Here is a 12,926-nt window from a genome sequence, read left to right on the forward strand (position 1 = left end):
TGGCAAGTGCACTCACTACAACAAAATAGAGGTTTTATGACTTTAATTGGGAGACATTGGAAGTCTACAATGTCTCCCACTTAGTGAGACGTTGTTGCTAGGGTCATTGTAGGTATATATCCCACGTCTCCCATTGGGAGACGTGCCTCACTTCCCACTGGGAGAGGTGGAAAGTCAAACGTTGACTTTCCACCTCTCCCAATGGGAGACATTGAAAGTCTCCCACATTTAAAAAAAAATTAAATAAATTTATAATTAATATTATTTTAATTTGATTTAATAATTAATTAAATTGAAATAATATTAATTTAAATTGAAATTATTTTAATTTAAATTTAAATTATTTTAATTTAAATTGAAATTATTTTAATCTAAATTTAAATTAATTTAATAATCAATTAAATTGAAATAATATTAATTTAAATTGAAATTATTTTAATCTAAATTTAAATTAATTTAATAATCAATTAAATTGAAAGAAAAAAATATATTTGTTAGATATATACAAGAAATACAATATTTGTTAGAAATATTCAAAATGAACAAATATTGCATTGTGTATGAAGAAAGAGTTAAAAAAAATTTAAAAAAACCCTATCAACGAGGTCGGTAACTTTGGATTATCGGCAACATATATGTCGCCCATTCTTGTCGCAACTCATCAATTTGTGCCTCTGTATATGATGTGCTTGTTAGCTGCAAGAAATATAAAGTAAAATATATTAATTAATTATTTGATTACATTTATAGTTTCAAAAATAATTTGTAAATTTTAATTAATAATACCGTTCTCAAGTAATGCCCGGGACTCGCATGTTCAATCAAATCCTTCAACATTCTCATTAAGTAGTATCAACATGCCACATTGTCCGATTGGTGTGGACACTAATTATTTAAAAATATGAGTAATTTATTATTAAATTGAAACTTTTTAAAAAATGCATACATATTATTCTACTTAATTATTATAAATGTTCAAAAATTTCTGCTAAAGTTACTTACTTGAGGTTGCTTAATGCGTAGAGTATCAGGGATCTCGACATCAGGAAGATTCATAGAGAAAAAAAGATTGAAAGCGCTGACGATCACTGATACAATCTCCTCACGGTTATTTAGCTCTGAATTCACTGGATCACAACAATAAACATGATATGCATATGGTGCCAAAATAAGCAACATCCAATGTTCACTGTATAAGAAAAACAAAAAAATTATAGCTCAAATGTTAAACAAAGAAATTATTGATATGGGTCGGAAAAATGACAACTTTTTAAACTTACCCATGGTTCCAAGGGACAAGTATAACTTGTTCTTTTGATTTTACGTCATTGCAACGTCTGAACAGATTCTGAACACGATCATCGAATGAACTCCCTTGAGTGGCGATGATATTAGGATTGACAAATAAAAACTTATTTTGGCGACCTTGTTGTACCATATATTTGTAAATGAACATAATACAAAAATATGAAAAATTGTTATATGAATGAATAAATCAAATTAGAAAATTAAATGAACAAACTTATTTGTGAGATATATACCTCATGTAGCTGACGAGTACTGCTTGTCCAATCTTCTCCTTTCAAGCAAACTGAAGTATGTCATCCTAAAATATATAACAGTGAGACATATCCTGATCAAAAACTTCAGACTCTATGCCTAGATTGACACACTCGCCATCATCCCAATGAGATACGATATTCTGTAATCGTTCCAATGGAGTGTGGGCCAATTATGTTGGAGGAGTTTGTTGTCGTCTTCTTTCTCGAGGTTGTTGTGTTGATGGAGCTCTTGGTCGTTGTGATTTGGTCCTACTTGTAGAGGGAGTCTGTATACAATTATATCAACAATTAAAAAAATTACAAACAAATATAGAATTGTAAAGATAATTATGTAAAAACATGGCATCACCTCATGAGTTACATCTTCAGATATAATAACAAAATCCTTAGGCCACGCTATTGGCGTCCCAATGGCCTGAGCAACTATGTACATGTCCAAATCAGGATATACAAAAGGTAGAGGACAGGTTGGCTTAAGAACACTCGTAATCATAACTTGGAAGTTGTTGCCTGCCTCTCTTTCAATGAGTGTACCTGATGCAACAATGTTTGAAACCGAACCAATTGCTAATTGGCATGCTCGGCCCTGCGTAAGAAACATATTATATACAAATAATCATGTTGAAGCAGTAAAGAAATTTATTTGGTTTCAGAATATTCAAGAAAGTTTAATTACCTCTTGCAAAAGCGGTTGTAGTGCAACAATGTGGTGTTCTGCTTGAGGCACTACTGGGTCTGGAGTATAGTAGGATGCCTGCGCTGGTGGCACTGGTGGGTCGGGCACATAGTATGATGATGGCGCTGGTGGGACTCCAACGTTAGATCCTGACCCGCTCTGTTGGGCCAATAATTTTCTCAAGAGCTCATCTTGTTGCTGAAGGCGCTCTTCTAGGCGTTGTACTTGTTGACGATGCTCTTCTTCTTGTTTTCGAAATCTTTCTTCAAATTCCTTTCTAATGTCGTCATTCGAAGAAGAGGCTTTTGATTTATTTTTCGTTGAGGTAGGTGTTGGAGTATTCCAGTATACTGAGCGGGACACACCATGTCCTCCAGCCCTAACACGTCCTCGAGGCTCAGGAGTGCCCAACGCCCTCGTCAGCACATCATCAGGGCCATCAGGTGCCCATTTACCTTCAGCTTGGAGTTGCCGGTAATGATCCTGTGAAACAATATTCACAGAAAGTTATATATATATAAGCTAATAATTTGACATATCAACATTATTAAATATGAGCACTTACAATATTTTTTTTGAATCTCAGAGGCCTCTCCAATGAGCTCTCCTTTTGCATTCCGACGACCCATGCTCCATAAGTCTGCCCTATCAAGTTCAGTCAGAATTTTCCCACTTTGTTCCATTAACATCTCTTCAATACGCACATAGCCTCCTCTAGAGAGGTTGTGATTGTATTTATTCAATGCTCGATAATTTTTCATCTCCTCTCTCTTTCTTTGCCACTCGGGAGTTAATCTTAAGTTCACAAACGTTAACCATTCATCCGGAGTTATGACATTCTCAAATCCAAATGGCAAAGCTGGCGGGAACTCATTTGGGTATTTTTTCAAAGCGTCGTAAACGTGTACCCTTGTAAGATTAGTCTTCCAATTTCGGAAGTACTTTCCCGCATCCTTCAACATCTGTTGCTTTTGTTTGGGGTCCAAATCATAAGTTTTCTGCAAGTTTGAAAGTAATAAGAAGCATATTATCAAAACCTTAAGAACAAATCGACCCCGTTCCTATATTCCGCAGATAACCTATTCGCTGACATCCATTGTTTATCCATATATTCTCCTATGTCTATGGAAAAGAAAAGAAACAACACTAAATAAGCACGTGATAAATTTGTATGTCTATATAAAACTAATTTTTTATTATCCTAGATAAAATCGGGCAGCATTTCCCCTATAATAGTGACCTAACCATCTGCATGTGAATATCAAAATAAACAATTCAAACAACATACAATAAGTTTCTTCCTTATAGAATGTCTATATAAAACTAATTGTTTATTATCCTAGATAAAATCGGGCAGCATTTCCCCTATAATAGTGACCTAACCATCTGCATGTGAATAGCAAAACAAACAATTCAAACAACATACAATAAGTTTCTTCCTTATAGCTCCGCAGCACACAGTCAAACTTCTCAGAACCTACTTCACTAATACACACAAGTTCTCAACCTTCCGTTATCACCGCAGCACACAATTTTAATCTCAGAACCTACTTCACTATGGATGAATATTTAAGATATTCAAACTCCTCTAACATTTGTTTAATAATATTAAAAGTAGAAGTAAGAGAATATATATGCACCTCTTGCAATCTTTAATCCAAAAGCTAACAAAATTACTTCACTTAGTAATCAAATTCGCTATTAAATCCACAAACCAATAAAATTAAATTAATAAATAATAAATAAAACATCACTAAATATCTAGCAATATATAATGTATTATTGTAATTTTAGAAACTTAATTACCTCAAATGTGTGATTGATATATGAATTTTGATGCAAAATACTCTCTAAAATCTCACCACAAAAATCACAACCTATGAAATTAAATTAATTAATATGTTAAACATTACTAAACAAATATCACAAAATATCTAATAATAGTAAATGATATTGGTAAACAAATAAAAAAATTCTCAATGTGCCGCTAATTATAACCTCAACAAAAAATCAATATAAAATTTCATAAGCTAAAAACTTAATAATAAACAAAAACATAAAAATTTTCATATATTTATATTTTAGAAATTATTTAATAAATTTATTTTAACATAACTATATATATAACAAAATAGTTACAATTTAAAAAAAAAATTCAAATATATACAAAAATATATCTAAATTTCGAAATAAAAAATTATAAAAATTTAAAAAAATCATGAACATATATACTCTAATGAAATCTATACAATGTGATAAGTTAAATTAAAAAAAAAACTAAAAAATCATAAATCCCTAAAAGCTTCCATAGAAAAACCACAAAATACTACAATGTATATGAAAAAATGCATAAAAATGTAAAACTAACACAAAATCATGTATATTACTCATCCTAATGCAAAACCTATGATTTATTTGCAAAATAATTAACAAAAAATCAAGAAAATTAAGAAAAACTTACCTTAGAACCCTAAAAACGCAGCCCCAATTCGCCCAACTCCTCTCTGGTTTGCTCTCGGGTTCGTGTGAGGAAGAAGAAGACTGATATGTGGGTTTCATAAGTGGAGACATCCAACGTCTCCCACTGGGAGACGTGGGACACGTGGCACGTCTCCCAGTGGGAGACGTTGGATGTAGTCCCATGCACATCCAACGTCTCCCACTGGGAGACGTGCCACGTGTCCCAGTGGGAGACGTTGGATGTACCCATAAACACTACCCCAGCTTATTTCCAACGTCTTCCACCATTTTTAATGTCTTCCAATTGTAGCCATTAATATGCACTTTCAATGTTTTACACCATTAGACATTTAAAACCCCTGATAAGTTTTAATGTCTTACACCAATGGTGTAAGACATTGTAGGGAGTCATTGTATATCAAATTTGTTGTAGTGACTTCAGTATCTTAACCTCACAAGGTCGGATATATCTTATGTCGTTTAACAAGTATGTCTCTTTATGCATGCTCCGAAGGTTGAACACATGGAAGTATTGCAGCATATTTTACGCTTTGTCCATGGCACAATTGATTATGGTCTGCATTTGTATAAGTCTACCAGTCAATCTCTTATATCCTATACCAATGCAGATTGGGGTGGATGCCCAGACACCTAGGCTCACCAAATCCACCTGGGCTGACCAAAAACAATCATTCTTCCTAAGAGTGAATATGAAAGGCAAAGACTAATTTTTATATATGTTTCATTTTTAGAGTAATAATAATAATAATAATAATAATAATAATAATAATAATAATAAATATTTTTTTTGTTTGTATACCAAACAATAAAAAAACATTATTTTTTTTCTTCATTTCAATATTCATCTTTTTTCATTTTTCCTCACCTCATATATTATTCATCATTTTTACCAAAACTTAGTTGTGTTTGGTGTGTAAGAATGAAAGAAAATTAATTTATTGTAAAATTGCTATACCCATAAATTATTAATATATTTTTTTTTGTAAAAATAATTTAGTAAAAGTTTGGGAGAAAATAAGCTATTTACCTTATTTATTTTTGTAAAACTTTCACTATTTTTCTTTCCGAATTGTAGGGGATAATTTTTTTTAATAGGCCATACTCAATACTTCTCATTCCACTTTTCTTTTCTCTTCTCTCCTATTTTCTTTCCTACCATACAACAATTTTTTTCTAATTTCTTTTCACTTTTCTCTCCTATACTTCTTCCTTATCCATTTTCTTCTACCAAATATGAATAAAGTACATATAGGTTTTATGTATTTATATTTAAAAAAATAATTGATCTAATACCAAATATATACTATATATAGTATATGTACCAAAGATCATAAAGCTAAAAAAATACATATATGATACTCTTTTTTTTTTATTTATTTACAAAGCCTATATATATTTTTTCGAAAAATCGTAATATATAATAGTAGTGTAATTTTAATTTTCATGTTAATTAAATAGATTATTTGATATTATTTTTTGGAGTAATTTGTGAGTGAGCTCCTAAAAAAACAAAAGAAGAAAGTAGTTATTAACATTTTTCCTTCTGGAGCCTTCAATTTTTTTTTTTTGGGACTAAACTGAGCCTTCTAACTTAATACCTGTGTACTCACGCGTTTTCGCTAAAGTACGCCGGAGGTGGACGTTGACTCATCCTTCATAGCAAAGCCGAGACTAATAATGGTTATTGTTATTATTATTGTTTTATATAGAATTTCTTTCTCTATCTACATTTAAATTTTTATATTTAAATATTTAATTTAAAATTTTAGATTTTTTATTAATTATGTTTAAATTTTTATAATTTATTTATTAATTAATATTAATTCTTATATGTATGCAATTAGATTTTTTTTCTTTAAAAAAATAATAAATTTTCAAATGAGCTCAGACATAACATATATTATTATTATTATAAATATATATTTATGGTTAAATTTGATATTTATTATATCAGTATTTTTATGCAGTATATACCAAATACTCTGAAAAGCTCTTCAACAAAGAAAAAAGCTCTTTCAAAATATAAATCCAAACAGGAATTAGAAAGTTCAAACTTTTACTTCTCTTCTTCTTATGTCTAAAAGTAAAAGTAAAAGTTATACTACATAGGCCCTATGACAGAAGAATTCTAAAGCATTTTCTTTGATTAGTGAATACTTGATTAATGCATATTTCTAATTCCTATACTAAAACGGTTGAATGTGTAATTAATGAAGGAGATGAGGAGGACTTTAAACATGCTGTACTTAATTTAAAATTTTAGATTTTTTTGTTAATTACGTTTAGATTTTTATGATTTTTTATTTATTAATTAATATTAATTCATATATGTATGCAATTAGATTTTTTTTATTCAAAAAAATGATTAATTTTCAAATGAGTTCAGACATAACATATATTATTATTATTATTATAAATATATATTTATGGTTAAATTTGATATTTATTTTATCAGTGTTTTTATGCCGTATATACCAAATACTCTGAAAAATTCTTCAACAAAGAAAAAAACTTTTTCAAAATATAAATCCAAACAAAAATTAGAAAGCTCAAACTTTTATTTCTCTTTTTCTTATGTCTAAAAGTTATGCTAAACATACCCTATGAGAGGAGAATTCTAAAGCATTTTCTTTGATTAGTGAATACTTGATTAATGCATATTTCTAATTCCTATACTGAAAATGTTGAATGTGTAATTAATGAAGGAGATGAGGAAGACTTTAAACATGCTGTACACAAGAGATTTTTTTTTTGCCTATAGTCAATGCTATAATTCTAAATAAGAATAATTAAAATTAATATATAGATATTATTGTGTTTCCAAAAATAACTACTTTATCATAATATTTATGGGCACATGTTCATTTTAATAAGACACGTGTGCACTTAAAACGATACAAATTAATCAAACCGTTGACCTTATACACCTTTATTAACTAATTTTTTTAGTGTTTCTATTTATTTAACAACTTATTGTGTCCAACACTACAATACGTGATACTTCATAATTGATTAGTGATATCACATAATATTTATTAAATTTAAATATATAAGATCCGATATTAAATTATACTAATAGCGATACGTCATTTTTTTGTGGTGTACCCTTAACAATTCTCAAAAAAATTTAGCTAGGTTTAGATTGTACGTATACAAATATATATATTTTAAAAAAAAAACCGCAACAACAAAATGAGGAAGACTGATGTTATTATCTATATATATATATATATATATATATTGGTTGATAAATAAGATAAAAAAGTTAGTTAGATTTGGTTAAAAAAAAAACTAGAGTTTTATGTAGATTATTCCATGTGATGTGATGAGTAATTAGTAAGGTGCTCTTTCGATTTGTGATTCTGAATCTGAGACAACAAAGGCAAAGCCTTCTCATCTCTTTAGATAGAGAATTAGAGACAAAGAAGTATTCGTTTTTTGTTTTAACTATCCACCTCAAATGTCCTTTCACTTAAGTGTCGTGTCAAAAAATTGCCAAATATTATTGTGTTTCATCATTTATAACACATTATCATATATATGCATGTGTAATAAAAGAAATGCCACATAATTAATTGTGAATTAGTTAGTTATTGATAACGAGATGTAGATATGGAAAATATGGCATATATCATTAGGTATATATAGAGTTATATTTACTTATATTAAAACTAATTCCTAGAATATAGTAACAAACATATTCAAAGTTATTCAAATAAATAAGTTATAACAAGTATTAAATTTGTTATATTGACCACGTCTTCTGTTATGCCCCCTCAAGTTGGAGTCCGAGAGTGAAGTCCAATCTTGTCTTTGGGAAGAAGAAATCGTGTTCTGGAAAGTAGTTTGGTGAGAGCATCAACAAGTTGATCATCAGAAGCAACGTGATCGACTCGAAGAGTACCACATTGAACTTGATCACGAATGAAATGAAAGTCGATGGCGACGTGCTTCATTCGTGAATGGAAAATAGGATTGGAACAAAGTTGAGTAGCGCCGACATTGTCGCAGTAAATAATAGGACTTGCAGAAAGAGTTATACCTAGATCTTGTAATAAAAAACATATCCAATTAAGTTCTGCCGTTGTGGCAGCAACAGATCGATACTCTGCTATAGTGGAAGAACGAGCAATTGTGTGATGCTTCTTTGAACTGCAAGATACACAATGTAAGCGCTTTTTTTAGAAAAATCATGATGATTACTAGCCCAGTCAGCATCCGAAAAGACATGTAGAGTCAAGGGAGAGTTTTGAAATACCTGAAGACCATCATCTATAGTACCACAAATGTAATGAAGGATTCTTTTAACAAGGGCCCAATGCTCTATCGTAGGTCAATGCATAAATTGAGACAATCGATTAACTGCAAAAGAAATATCAAGATGAGTTAGAAGGAGATATTCAAGGCTCCCTAATACGGTCCGAAATTCTGTAGGATTAGAGAGAGCAGTCTCAGAATGCAATGCAAGAGCTGAACAATTGGTGGGAAGAGGAGTGGATACTGGTTTTGCATTCGCCATTTTAGTTTGAGCAAGGAGATTGATAGGATAACGAATCTGGGAGAGTAAAAAACCACTCTTGTTGGGAACAACTTCAACACCAAGAAAATATGATAGCAAACCAAGATCTTTAAGAAAAAATCAGCTAGCTAAAAGTTGAACAAGTCAATCCACCAAAGAAGTACTATCACCTGTTATGATCAAATCATCAACATACATAAGTAGATACAATAGATGCCCCTTCGAGTGAAGAACAAATAATGAAGTATCGGCATGAGAGTTCTTAAAACCACATTGGAGTAAAAAATTACGGAGCTCTTGATACCATGCCCGATGAGCTTGCTTTAGACCATAAATCGTTTTTGTGAGTTCACACACATGTGATGGAATATCTTTGTCAACAAATCCGTGTGGTTGAGCCATGTAGACTATTTCACTGAGGTGACCTTGGAGAAATGCATTATTAATATCTAGTTGACGAAGCTGCCATCCCCGACTCACTGCAAGACTTAGAACAAGATGAATTGTAGTTGGTTTAACAATGGGGCTGAAAGTGTAACGCCCTGGTTACCCCAGAACAGTTACGGTGAACCGGAAATTTGACCCGCTATCCGAGTCCTTTGGTTAAAAACGTGCTTCTAAGTGTTATTAACAGGCTAATGTGGAAAACCAATAAAAATGAAAGGATATATTTTATTAAATACATAAACTGTTCATGGGCCCATAAAAACATTTACAAGTTATTTATAACTCAAAATGGTCATTACTGTTTCAAATTTACAAACCCGCCGACCTAAGCGGCAAAAATAGGGTAAACCCCCTAGTTCCGTTGAGAACTCCTTGGCCGTGGTGGTCAAGCGGCCGCATATGTACACATCACCACCTAAGCTCTCCACTCAAGGCTGGGTGAGCTTTTCTTTCTCTTTACCTGCACCACATAGCACTCATGAGCCAAGGCCCAGCAAGAAAACACAATATAATATGATATAATATCAACAATGATCATAATAATCATTCAGGGCTTTCAGTCCAAAACAAGTAAGTGACAGTCGCAAAAGTCACCAAGATGAGTACTGCTCCCTTAAGCCATGTGACGTTAGGGTCACCGGAGCTTAACAGATAAGTGAACCTTTCACTAGCTTAAACATGATCGGTGCATGGTGACTAGTCACCAACATAAAATTCCTCATGACCATAGAGTCATAACCCTGGAACATCGTTCCCTAGCCATGTGAAAAACGGTCACCTAGGCCTTAGGCCCTGGCTCTGAGTAACTAGCTTAGACTAGTCAAGCGCTTATAAGATTCATCGACCTTAGGGTCAGTCCAGCGTTAATGCCTTAGAGTCATTCAACGCTGATATCGATTAGATCTAATCTTCATTCGGCCCTACGTTCAGAACACTTATGTCGTTCTGACTCTTAGGTCAGTGTCCCTGACTAGTCAGTGCCATATACAAATAAACAATATTCGCTAGCATTTAATATGCAATCAATGTCCACATTTATCTACCAACATGCCTCAACAACAATCATGCATGTCACATGCACAAGGTGCAGTTTTCTTACCTCAGCTTCAAGTGAGAAATATAATAAGAACGACTCCTGAGAACGATCAACCTTTTGGTTCCTTAGCGGTTACCTAATCACAACCAATTATAACCCCCATTAATGAAAATCAACATGGAAAAGGTCTTAACCTAAGCACCACCCTCGGGACCTCAAAACATGCACACACGGTGTGTAGATTCGATCCCGGGCCTTAAGGATTGAAACCCCAAGCCAAAATCCCTTAAAAACACTCAAAACTGGACTTTAAAGGAACAGAGTAGCACTACAGCGCTGCTCCCTAGCGCCCCAGCGCTATTCTAAGAACCCCCAACACGCCCAAATGCCTCCTGTGTAGCGCTATAGCGCCCTAGGGTGGGCGCTGTAGCGCTTCCTTCAGACCAGATACCCCCTGAAACCTCCTTCTTCAACTCATTTGATTCCAACCTGTTTCCAATGCTTCCAAATCCCATTTTTGGTGCCAAATGAACCCAAAAAACCATCCTAACATACCCCAAACACCACAACCATAAGAACCTTAGCCAAAACTCCCAACAAAACCAAGTATTCAACCTAGAAATCACAACAGAAAACTAGAACCAAAACAGGGCGAACCAGAGAATTAAATGGCTAGAAACTTACCCAAAGCTCAGCTTGTGATGCTCTTCAATGGAGGAACACTCTCCCAAACTCCCAAGGCTTATTTCCCAAGCTTGAATCCTCAAGAATGGCTCAAAAATCTCAAAGGAACCTGAAGAAATGAAGGTACGGGAAAGCTTCAAGAACTTACTCTGTTTTTCCTCTTTTTCCCAGCCTAAAATGGCTTATATCTATCCTAGGGGTGAAAAGACCATAATACCCCTAGGTTAAATAAAGGTTTCCAAAGGTTCCCAAGGGCAAAATTGGTATTCCCCACCTATCTCGTTAATCATAATTAACGCTCTCCAATTCCCGCTATTCTCAATAATCTCAAACACCAATAATTTATATCCCGTTACCCTTTAATTCCCGGTAACGCTCTAATCACTAAAATCACCCCGAAACTCATCCCGAGCCCCGAACTTAAACCTGTTATGACTAGACCGCTAATCAATAATCCAAGATCGTCTCATGCCGAATAGCTCAAACAAACCCACATTATAATGTGGTCTCAAAAATATATCACTGACATGCATACAAATATACAATTATGCCCTCAACGGGCCAAATTACCATCACACCCCTGTAATTAGGATATGGACCCACATGCATGCATACAACATCATATTATAATATAATTCTCATAAACATGTATATTATAAATTAATAGCATATTTAAACAAGTATGGCCCTCCCGACCTACTAATCCCGCCATTAAACCGCGTCGGAGAATTCGGGGCATTACAGAAAGTGTCACGGTAGTCAACTTCTGGGTGTTGATGGAAACCTTTAGCAACCAATTTATACCTGCTAGTAGAGCCATCTTAATTATGTTTAATACAAAAATCCATTTACAACTAGCAACATTATGACTAGGGTCAGCAGGAACTAGCTCCCATGTCGCATTCCGAACAAGAACATCATATTCTTCAGACATGGCCTGACGCCATTTTAGATCTTTAAGAGCCTGGGTCATTGTGGTTGGTTCAAGTTCATTGGGTTTGGAGAGTTGAGTATTGAGGTTTAATTTTTTGGACTGGTTTATGAATATTGTTTTTAGCTCGAGTGGTCATAGAATGAGAATGAGGTGGTGGGTTCAAGGCTTGGGGTTGAGAATTTTGGTGGGTGTTAAGAGAAGATGATGTAGGTAAAGAGTGGATTGTGGTTGGGGTAAGTGAGGTGTAGAACTGATAGATGGCGACAAAATGGGAGATTGGGATTGTTGGTCGTGTGAAGTAATAGTAGGTGAGAGTGACTGATCTGCACATTGGGACCGTTGAGGAGCTTCTACTTCAGTTGGCGTATTGAGTGGTGATACCGATGGTGTAGTGTTGACTCTAAGTAGTGGAGGAATTCAAGTGGTAATGGTGTCATGTTGTGGACAATCAAACTTTTTTGTAAGAGAAGTGAAGGGAAACACAGGTTCAACAAACTTGACATGCCTAGACACATAGATTTTTTATGTGGAAGGATCAAGACAATAGTAGGCATTGAGTTAAAGAATATCCTAGAAAGATACATGGT

The sequence above is a fragment of the Humulus lupulus genome, chromosome 5 (assembly GCF_963169125.1).
Source record: "Humulus lupulus chromosome 5, drHumLupu1.1, whole genome shotgun sequence".
NCBI classification, from domain to species: domain Eukaryota; kingdom Viridiplantae; phylum Streptophyta; class Magnoliopsida; order Rosales; family Cannabaceae; genus Humulus; species Humulus lupulus.